Genomic DNA, 11,501 nt, shown 5'->3' with positions numbered 1-11,501 from the left:
CACAGAATTGAAGCTTTGAAGGAGACACCTTGTGCCCCATCTCGGCTAGGAAATACAGAACTGTGAGTGACGCTCGCTCGCAAGCACGTTCAGAACGGGCTGTGATCAGTAGATCATCGACATACTGGAGCAGGGCAGTGTCAGTTGGCATGTGAATGTTGTCTAGTTGTCTCTTAAGTGCTTGACTGTAAATGCTAGGACTTTCTGTGAAACCTTGAGGAGCTCGTGTGAATTTATAGCTCCTTCCATTTAAACAAAAACCGAAAAGGTACTGGCTGTCTGGATGAATGGGGACACTGAAAAATGCATTCTTGAGGTCTATTACTGTAAAAATATTGCCTCAGAATCAATGGCTGTCAATAGGGATGAGATATCTGGAACAACTGGATACTGGGGAATGATACATTTATTGAGTTCTCGAAGATCAATCACTAATCGATATACTGGGGGTGCATTTGGATCAGTACGTTTCATGACTGGAATGATAGGAGAATTACATACATTGGAGTCAGTTTCTACAACTACTCCTTGAGCAATGAGCTCGTCAATAATTTTGGATAAGGCTGCTACAGCCTCAGGTGGCAATCTGTACTGTCTGATTCGTGGCAAGACTATACCTTGCTTGAGAGTCACACGATGAGGTGTGATTTGCATAAAACCAACATCAGTTGGACCTTGCGCCCATAGATGCTGCGGAACATTAGACAATCTCGGATCAAAATCTCGTAAAACATAGTGACCCTTGAAGTCACGTAAAAACAAACGTATTCCCTCTGGGGAACAGCAAATAACTGCACCTAATTCTTTCAGTGTCTTAATGCCTAACAAATTTTCTGGACATGACTTCGTAAGTAATAGATCAGTAGTTCGGGACAATGGACCTACTTCTAGAGTAACTGGCTTTGATATCTCGTTTACAATAGGCTTTCCTGAAAATCCAAGGGAAACATTTCTAGAGCCTGAGAGCGGAGCCCCTGGAACCTCGTCGTGACTAATGGTAGTCCTACTTGCCCCTGTATCAATCAAAAACTTTCTGTCTTTCCCTAATACTTGACTGTGAACATAGGGACCTTCTTGATCTACAGGAATCTCGATGAGAGGCAAGCCTACCTCCCTCTCTAGGCTGTTTCATGAATACGCTTGATACTCTGGATACTCTGACTGAGCATACTGGTACATCTGCTGTGTAACATGCTGTGTTGCAGCGATGGGCTGCGGTGCTGGAACTGTCTGTTGTGCATTCTGTGGCTGAGAAGTCTGCGAAACTTGTTCTTGTCTAGGCGGACGTGGTCTTTCTTTAGTTTTACCAGTGGCTATATTGTGTTTCAGAACTGCACACTCGTTTATAAAATGACCTGGCTGTTTACAATAATTGCATGTCCCTTTAACGGGAGCTGCAGGATGACTGGCTTGATTCGGACCCCTCTTCTGACTGTCTTGTGGAACAGATTGTGCAACTAGTACTTTCATTTTCGTGTCTTTCATACGTCTTCTCTCGTGTTCTTGCTCTTCTCTGATTCTATTTTGGTGATACTGGAGCATCTGTAACATCTGGGACGGGGTACTAGCTTGCCAGGTACTTTCGACTTTCAAAACTCGATTCTTAACTTGTGGACTTGAATTCTCGACTAATTTGGTAACAAAAAGATGAGGGTATGACTCGCTACTCGTCTTCAAACCACTGTTTATTATAAAACATTTCTCAAATCTGGAATAAAAATCACTAGTGTCTTCGTCTTGTTTCCGTTTACAGGCTGAGATTGCATCCCAGTCTTCCTTTTTAGTGGCTAATAATCTAGGTAAAACTTGTATTAATAATTCTGGTAATTCTTTACATTTGTCTCCAAGACCGGTACCTGGTACACGTATCTTATCTTCAGCTTCTAGAGCTGTCCAATCGATCTTTTTCTCTCCCACCTCCCAATCCTTTTCCTTGAGTTTTTCATATATGCCTGCAGGCAACAGGACTTTTAGCATTTTAATAATATCTGGATACGTGTATTCTCCCATACGGAGCATGTCTTTTAATTCACGGTGGAACCCTGCTGGATCTTTGTCGTGACAGGGAATTAATTTCTTCATCTCTAAGAGTTCCATCTTTGTAACTGGGGTGTAAACAAATACTCGTTGCATTTCACCACCCGTTGGCCTAACTGGGTGTACTTCTCGTAACGGGTGCTGTCTATCTATGTAAAACGGTTTACTTTCTGGAGGTGAGACATGAACAAAATGCGGGTTCAAAAACGTTCTATATTTGTGGCGCTGTTCTAGAATGACACTAATTAAATCAGTACCTAAACCTTTCCATCTATACTGGAGTAACTCGTTCAGGACATCATGTAACGGACCTGGATCAGAATGTTGACCCTCATACAGCGTAATGAGGTGTTGGATCATATACATACCCACCAGTCGCTGCTCGGCTGGGGGCAGTTTCAGAAACATTTGTGCCACTATTTCGTCTGGAAAAGTGGTAGAATCAGTAATCCATCGGACTGCTGATCGGGCTAGTTCTTGTTCATGCATAGTACTTAATTCACTATAACCGATTTGTGATTTCAGAATTTGATCGGTAGCTTGAAATACTTGTTCTAGAGAACCTTGTTCTGGTGCTGGAAGATGAACAGTTTTCTTGTGTTCTAGGCGTAAATGTCGGTCTGGAATTCTAGATTTACCTACATACGCTATTCTGGCGGTAGTCTCGTCGTCTACCTCTTCAGTAGAAGAGTCATTTTCTTTCTCGCTTACTTGTGCTTCTTTGCGTTGTTCGTGTAACCTTATTATTTCTTTACGTATTTTCTTGTACATACTCTCTATACTATTGAGTGTCTTGTGCTTACCCTCGGCTATATTATCACTCCACTTTGTCAAAATTTTCATTTCGGTCGGATCTTTAGTCGGGGAATCTTGTTCCCGTATTAAACAATTGATCAGAAACTTTAATAACATGAACTGGATCTCAGCTTTCCTGAGAGACATGACTTCACCAATACTTTCTGGATCGTCTCCTGTACGAATGAAACGATACATTCTGTCTAGATCTTCTTTCATATTCGGTAGGGTGACCAAATACTCGGACACCTGCCTTATACGTACGGAATATATAACCATACTATCCTCGCCTGGGACTGGATCATAACAGCATTCAGTAAGAAGTCGCCTGATTTCTGCAATGGACTTATATTTAGGCGTACGCTGTAACGCACGTTCATGTAACTCGACGGCTCCTAGATGTCTACTTGGCGGCGGGGTACCAGGAGGACCTCCGCCCGCGGCCCCTAAACTGGAATCGTCGACTGATACTCTTCGAGCTGGCAGAGTGACTGAAGTAGCGGGAATTTGTACTACGGGCTGGACCGGGGGTACCGTAACAGGTACTGCAACAGGTGCCCCGGTGGCTGGAAGACCATGAATTACATTATTCACAGGAGCTGGTGGAACAGGATTTGCATATTCTGGGACTGTGTCGTCCAAATAGGACGAGAGAAAAATATCAGCTGCGGTCGGTTTGTGACGCAGATTGGTCGGAACTAAGGGCGGCGGAAAATTACATGGTGCTTCCGGGGTTGCTTTTGGCAAGCCCTCGGCAAGAAGAGGATACATACCCTTAATAAGGGCATTTCTCTGCCTGTCTGACTGTTCGGTTTTAACTCGTTCACCTATTTCGATTAGTTCCTTTTCTTGGGCTTTTTCTAAGGATTCTCTACTTAATTCTGACTTTCTGATTTCTTTTTCGGTTCTTTTATGAGATTCTTTGCGCCATAACTCGATGGCATCTTTCTGTGACTGTCTGGCTTTCTTTTTCCATAATACTTCTTCTACTCGCATGATGCACTCGGCATCCCATGTACCCGATACGGGCCATCTATACTTTTCTTCTAACTGTTTGGTGTACTCCACCCACAAATCTAGATACAATATGGCACTTATGCCATGCTTTTGATACATAAAATGACCTGGACTGTCCCTAGGCGGGACAGGAACTGCTTCTTCTAACAGACCTTTTCTAGTTTTTAACTGACGTAGTTTTGAGAGCAGCGGCATGACTGAACTGTAGTCTAGACACAATACAATACACAATGAACACGATAATTACACCACTTTCATACCACGACATTGAAATACATGAATGACATTTAAATTAACAGTTTGGACAAAACACTACCTGGAATACTGAAAACAGAATACATGAATTTCTCGAGAACAGAACGGACTAGAACAGAAACTAGATGCACTGCTAAAACAGTACGAAACTTACCGGTCTCATAAAGAGACACGTCAGGACCCGCATCCACCTAAGTGGACACTTCGTGTTGGATCTGCGTACCCAAACCCACGGACCAGAGACAAATCAATTGACCCTGTCTAGATACTACCCCAGCAACGGTACTCACCGGGCAGCAAGAACGGAAGGCCTCGGACTGGACTGGACTGCTACGATGACGGACGGACGAACTTCGGACTTCTGTTACGGGTGGGCCTCCGGATACCTCGGACCTTGGACTCTCGGCTTGGGCTCTGGTCGGGACTCGCCGCGTTCCTCCACCGCCTCGTCTGGATGCTGGACCGCAACCTCCGTCTCCTCCGTGGGCCTGAGGGATACTTGAAGCAGAAATATCTGCACGTGCACGGTATGGTTCCGTCACGGCTGCAGAGGATCAGGGGGCTTGCGTGGCTTCTCCGGCGCGTGGGGAAAGGGCAAGTCCCTATTCGGGCGCCATTATGTGGTAAATAAATAAATAATACCTCTATTTTTGACTGGACATAACAATAACAGATAGCTCAATAAATAAGAGTCAAGATTCGAGGTAGTAGGAGTTTGCAGGTTTAATACAGCATAAAGGACAGGAACAGGACAACCTGCACGGGCAAGATCTGGGATGGCTAGCCAACAGGGGGGCCCGACAGCTGTCGGGCAGGAGCTGGAATGAGCGCGCTGGCTTTTAGTAACAGTACACAAGTATATATAGTTAAAACAAAATACATTACAGTACATACAGTAGGCGTAACAGTGGGTGGGGCCTGTAACAGTCGCGAGAGATAAGGCAGAAAGGAGGTGTAACAAGAGGCGTGAACAGGGCGTATACATAGACATGTGATGTAAACGTAACGGAATATGTCACAAATGGGGCGGAAACATGGAGGGGGCTACCTAAGGAGCCGGGACCTCTAACCTAGTGGTGTGCGCAAGCTGGCAATGACGTGTAACTAGGGAGAAGCTGGGGGCTATGACTTCTGAGCTAGAAGGAGAGACGAAAGTCTGGAGAGTCAGAGCGACATGTACCTAAACACTATCTAGTATTTGATGTTTAGAGAACATGTTGATAGAATCCAAAAGTTATCAGGGCAAAGGCTAACAGACACTAAGACTGGTGCATGCATTATTCTACATGTAGTGTGTGTTGAGGAATATTAAATGACCATAAATACAGTATTTCTCTTACATGGAGACGTAAAGGCTAGACTGTGACGGAAACTATTGATGCGATTCAGTAGCTTAGGAATGCAGAGAAGGAGAGCTGGACTGATAACTGGAATCATAACATACTCTTGGCAGACTGGCAGGCAGAGCCAGGCCGAGCCGGGCACTGTGAGGCAGGAAGTAAGTGAAGGGTCAGGGATACAGGTGGGGGCTGTATCGCTCCTCGGAGAGGGTTCAGGAGACAGGAGCTGAATCTGAGTCCGGGCCCTTTTGAGGCCTAGAAACGGAGACTTTTCAAGGAATTTAACGTGCACACTGTAAAACGTGGCAACATAACTTTACATAGGCCTGATGCTCGTTGTATTCACGAAAACTAGGAAACTGACATACTAGAGATGGACACAACTGTAATTGCGTCTTTAATCGATCATGGGGAATACATATGCATATTAATCATGCACATATAACATAAGATGGGGGACACGTAGGGACGCAGAACATGGCAAAATTTACTTTTCCACAGTTCCCTTGACATGTTAGTATAGTCTGATGCTACCTCATGGTTGACGGTAGTTTTTTGATGAACTGTTATTTGGGTTTCAAGAGGCACAAGTTCCATGGCTTTGTTGCATAGTCCTTCTTTTCTCACTGCAGATTCTTCAAAGGTGATGAGTCTTTCAGTTTGAACCTCTTGGATGGTAGCAAGATTTGGCCGTCTGCTACATCTTTGCAGTCCACTGGGCCTACTACTTATTATCGGCCACATGGTGTAGTTTTACCAGGTCAATTGACACGGACCGGTTCTCCTTTCTTCCAGCAAGGGGCGGCAGTAACACTGTTCTTGATCCATCGACTGCTAGTACAGGTACTGGTTTTCTGTAAGAAGGCCCAAATTCCTTCTTATCCGCTATTTTCTCTCTGACCAGATCCCCAATCTTTGGAATCCAGACAGGTCTTGCTGGGACAGGTGGTTTTTCTTCAGTGGTCATTGGCTTTTGTATTGTGTTGCTTAGACTTCTTCTTGTTTCGTTTAAGTTCTGTAAAGCAGCCAAACGGTCTTTGATATCAAATGGTTTTGGTTCTACCACTGAAGTATGACGATCGAGGTTTTCGACCATCATTTTATTACCAAAAAGGATTTCATATGGAGTGATTCCACCCAGAGAATTTCTTGGCAGGTTATTAAGACTACATTGGACACTTATTAGATGTTTGACCCACCCATCACCCGAACCTAATACCCTGGCTGTTATAGATTGCTTTTTGTCATGTATTTTTCTTTCCACAACCGAATTTCCCTCAGGATGGAATGGACTTGAGTACCACAATGCAACCCCCAAGCTGGCCATGGCCTCTTTCTAAGCCCGAGAGCTAAAAGCAAGACCCTGGTCAGAATGTAGCGTGCCGATTGCGTATGTGCCGATAAAGACTCGCAAATCTTTTATAACAGTTCGGGCGTCAGCCGAGCGCTGAGGCCACATCCAAATGAATCTTGTCCTAATACTTGTGGGACCGCTTTTGTCCATAGGGACGTCTGAGCATGGATAGTCTAATGCTATCTAACAATGGTGACTGTACTGGGCTGGCTACACTGTAGTCAGGAATCTGGTGGCGCTCCAAGCTGTGATCTCTGTAACAGGCATCGCAATTAATTCCAAATTCGTAAGTGTGGACGCTCATCCCTGGCCACCAGTACATCTCTTGTAATTCCAGCGAAGATTTAGAGATCCCTTGATGTATCAGACCCTCTCCCATATGTGCTTCTTGAATCAAAGCACCTCTCCGATTCCTGTTTGGGATTACTCTATCCCCCACTCCAGGGATTCGAGCAAAAGGAATGGAGTTGGCATCAATTATGTATGAATATTGGAGTGGATAGTTTAGAGGTAACGCTGCTCCGCTGCCTTTGCTTGTGGCATTGCCAGCTAGCATTGTTTCGCTGTCTATTTTTGTTTTTGAACGAGTGATTGCAGCTAGGGAAGCCGTTTGCACAGCTGCCTTCGCGGCTTCATCAGCCAATGAATTCCCTTCAACGTGAACGCCATCACGCTGATGACTCAGTGTATGGATCACGTGAGTCTTTTGTAGTTCTTTCTGTAAATGATCTACTTCTTCCCAAAGCATTTTATGCTTGATTGTGCCACCTTTTGCATCTTTGAAACCATTTTGAACCCAGTTCTGCAAATATTTATTGTAAGACTGGACGCAGTAATACGAATCGCACACTATGAGTGTGGGGAATTCGCGATCGGTATTTTTGAGCGCCATCTTCAAAGCCTGTAGTTCAGCTCGCTGAGCTGTACAGTCTCCGAGAGATTGAGTTTTTGTGACCATAGGTCTGAATTGACCATCGCGCCAGCAACCTTTAACAATCGCGCACGAAGCACTATAAGCTTGTTTTCCCCAAATTGCGGGTTGTGCTGATCCGTCTGTATAAATTATACATCTGTAATGTTCTAGAGGCAGAATTTCAGTGGGCAGAGGACATTCTTGTTCGTATTGGAGAAATTCTGATGTCTTCAAGTACAGGTCAAAAACGCATTCAACGTCTGTCGCAGCAAGAGAGTTAACCCATTGTATCCATCTCGGATGTAGAGCTTTCGCATTCATTATGCTTGCCTTTGTCATTGCCTCCAAGGCAGGTACAGGAGTAATGACTTTTATGCGTTTACCCTGTGCGAGGGCTCTCTCTCTTGCTACTGCAGTTTGAACCGCTGTCGGAATTTTTTTTGTTGAAGTGAATTTCATTTCAGCTTGTGTGTACAAGTGTGATTTTTAAGCTATTGGTACCTTTTCACCTTCATTAAAGGTTAGGTACGTAAATCCGCAACTCCCTGGGATGATTCGGATTATAAGGTTGCGTTCATTTGCGCGTGTCTGTAAATGTGTTGTTGCTAACATGTCTGTTTGCACTGAATGCAAAATCTCTGTGTGTTTTTGAGTCCAATTAGTAGGTTTGAAATCAGGTTTGAGAGGTTTAACCCTTTCTGCGTAGTTTAAAATGTAAGTTCTTCTGAAATTCAGGAATCCTGGAACTGACTGTAAGTTTTTCAGCGTTTTTCGAGGTTGGAGCAGCGCACATTTTTCTAAAAAATTTGTTGCCAGGCTTTTGCCTTCATTTGAAAGTTCGTATCCCAGGAATAGGACGTTGAGATCAATTCTTGATTTTTTTAAAGTTGAATTTGTACTCTTCAGAGGGTGTTCACCCTGGTCAAGTGCCTGTCCAAGTCATCATCTGTAAGATAGATGTCATTGACATAAGATAATGCCTCATCATCATACATTTGTAGTAACTCTGTTACTCTGGCTGAAAAAAAACCAGGACTATTCTTAAGTCCCTGTGGGAGACGACAGAATTGACGCTGTGTCCCCATAATTGAGAAAAGCGGTCAAGTACCTGCTTTCAGGAGAGATATTTTGACAGAAGAAACCGGCTGAAATATCTAATGTGGTTTTATATTTTCTGCGCACGATGTTAATCATCAGTGCTGCACTGTGTGCATTTTGTACTGCAAAAGTTTTGCAACAAGAATTTAAATGTCTGTAGTCCAAAACTAGACAATATGTATTGTCTGGTTTGGAGACAGGAAGCAAAGGATTGTTCATGGACGAGGTGCATGTTTCAATCACCCCTTGGTATTCAAGTTGATCTAGGATCTCCCTGACCTGTTTTTTAGATTCTTGTTTAACCGGATACTGCTTCTGAGCAGTTGGTTGATTTTGTAACTGGATCTTATGGTGAGGAGAATCCTCATCCCATCCCACATGATTTTTGTATGAAGCTGGTGCTTGGGCCACAGCCCATTTTCTGGCATAGGTGTATTTTTTATGAATCGGAATATGATTTGAGAAGGCTGGCATAATGATCTCTTCGCCATGCAGGCACTCCCTGACAAATTCAGGTGGCCAGTCTTTTTCAGCCAGAAGGATGTCATAACCCTTAGATAGATTTTCCCTAAAGAGTGCCTTTATTTTCCTAGTTATGTCCCCCTCTATTCGGAGTGCTACTTCATATAACTTATGTGGTACACTAACCCTGGTATCTGCAGTTTCAACCTGAATGCATTCATTCAGGTCCACTGGCTCCAGATGATCCTTCAGGATCTTGCGAGCTATGGTAACCTCTGCTGCGCTGTCCAGCATTGTCTGGGCCCACTTCCAGTTCATGAGTTGTGTCCTCAAGATCCTCGGCATGTCTGATTTTAAGACTTGCTACCTTCTTTTTGGTAAATTGAGTTTTCTTATTTTTCGGAACGTGTTGATTGTCTTTCGACTTCACATGTTCTTCCTTGTGTTCTGATTGTCCTCTTCTTTCGGATTTCTGCAAGGAAGTCTAAAGGTACAAGAGGAATGTGTATCAGTATCTTGATATCTATCATGTTTTCTCAAATTTTCCCTGTTTCTGAGGTTATACCTCTTTTCAGAGGGCTCCTTTTGAGGAGACCTTCCTCTTGATTGAGAGCGCTTCTCTTTAAGAAGTGTCTGTTTAGTATTTTCCCACTTCTTTTTAGGAGTAGTGAGTGTATTCTGAATAAAAACTTTTTCAGGATTTTCTGTTAGTTCAGGCTTTACTGGTTGTCCTCCCAAACTATCTCTTCCTAGTTCTTCATAGGATTTTTCTATTATTCTGGCCAGTTCACATGGTTGCTCAGTTACATCAAGTTCTTTTAGTTTTTGGCGGATTGCCACGGATACTGCTTCACCTTTAATATTTGCTAATATTATAGCTGAGACCTGTTTGAAATATTTCAGTAACTTAATACAGAGATTTAAATCAGGTTTTGCCCTGTATTCATTTTGAATCTGTTTCAGGACGTCTGGTATCACCGTGTACAACAAAGGGGAAGGAGGGTAGGCACAACAGAAGATCTCTCTATCTGCCAGGTTTGGCGAAATCACCACTCGTACAAAGGAGTGATAGGTCCAGCCCTGGTATTCGCCAGAAGTATCAAGTTCAAGAAGGGTACCAGGCCATTCCTAGAAGAGTGCGTGTTAGGTCGGTGTCAGGTTAGGGATGCTGTAGGACAATGTGGGGTACCTACAAACGGGCATCCATTTTGTTGGATGTAATGGCCTCACACACCCTTGCGAGAGTCATGCTTCATCATCGGCAATGCTCCTCGTTGGGTCGGCGGTGCAATACCCAACGGGCAACACCTCATAGAGGGGCTCTTTAGCGGAGATCTTTTTCCAACTGCCGTATGGGTGAAGTGCGGGTGTGGGGCCGGGGAAGAGTAGACGTGACAGTGATTAAAATGTAATCAAGGGTGCCAGGATCAAGTTTATTCTAGAGGTCCCTTGGCTCCAAATAAATATTGGACTAGGACTAGACTTGTAGGGAAATAATGTACCCTAGTACAAGGCTAACCTGGTATGAGACTGGGTCAACATGTTTCTCGCCTGTGTGTCAATTTGACTGGCGATTCATCAGGACCAGTGTCTAACTATGTTGGTTTAAAGGAAACTATCTACAGAATGACTATTCCTCTATTTTGCAATGTCAAAATCAGATGGAAAGGAGTCGTGTACCTGTGTTGCGCTCTGTGTTCCTGGATAGGGGGACAAAAAAAAGCAATTCACACAGTGTCAACTAACCTGTTACGAAGTAGGTGACCTAATAGCACTCGGGGTTGCATGCCTGTGATAGTGTTACTAGCATGTGCTTAAAAACAGTATTATTTCAACCAGGGTGAGCACAGTGCACAGCATGCTCATGTGGAAGAACATAATTAATTAAAAACAAAGCAGCAGTATTCAATTATAACGTAACCCATTCTGGGCACTCACCTATAAGGTAATGGTATGCTACAACAACAGTGCCCGGCGGGTAGAACAGCGGGTGAACCTCATAGTATTCAGGCTGAGTGATATATAACTGGCATTAGTCTTGGTTCAAAAGACAGTGTCATACACATTTGCATTGGTTGTATTAAACTTGGGGCATTGCTCTCTGCCAGACGGAGCTACAGGACCAGGAAGCTAATCCCTTCATGTGTCACGGAGAGGACAGGGGTTATGTAGCGGTAGTGCGGTTGCTTGAGGCTAGAAACTGAATAACCAACTGTCTTCTAGGTAGCAC

The sequence above is a fragment of the Lissotriton helveticus genome, chromosome 8, assembly GCF_964261635.1.
Source record: "Lissotriton helveticus chromosome 8, aLisHel1.1, whole genome shotgun sequence".
In the NCBI taxonomy this organism is placed as follows: domain Eukaryota; kingdom Metazoa; phylum Chordata; class Amphibia; order Caudata; family Salamandridae; genus Lissotriton; species Lissotriton helveticus.
The sequence above is the reverse complement of the archived record's forward strand: the minus strand, read 5'-3'. Positions refer to the sequence as shown.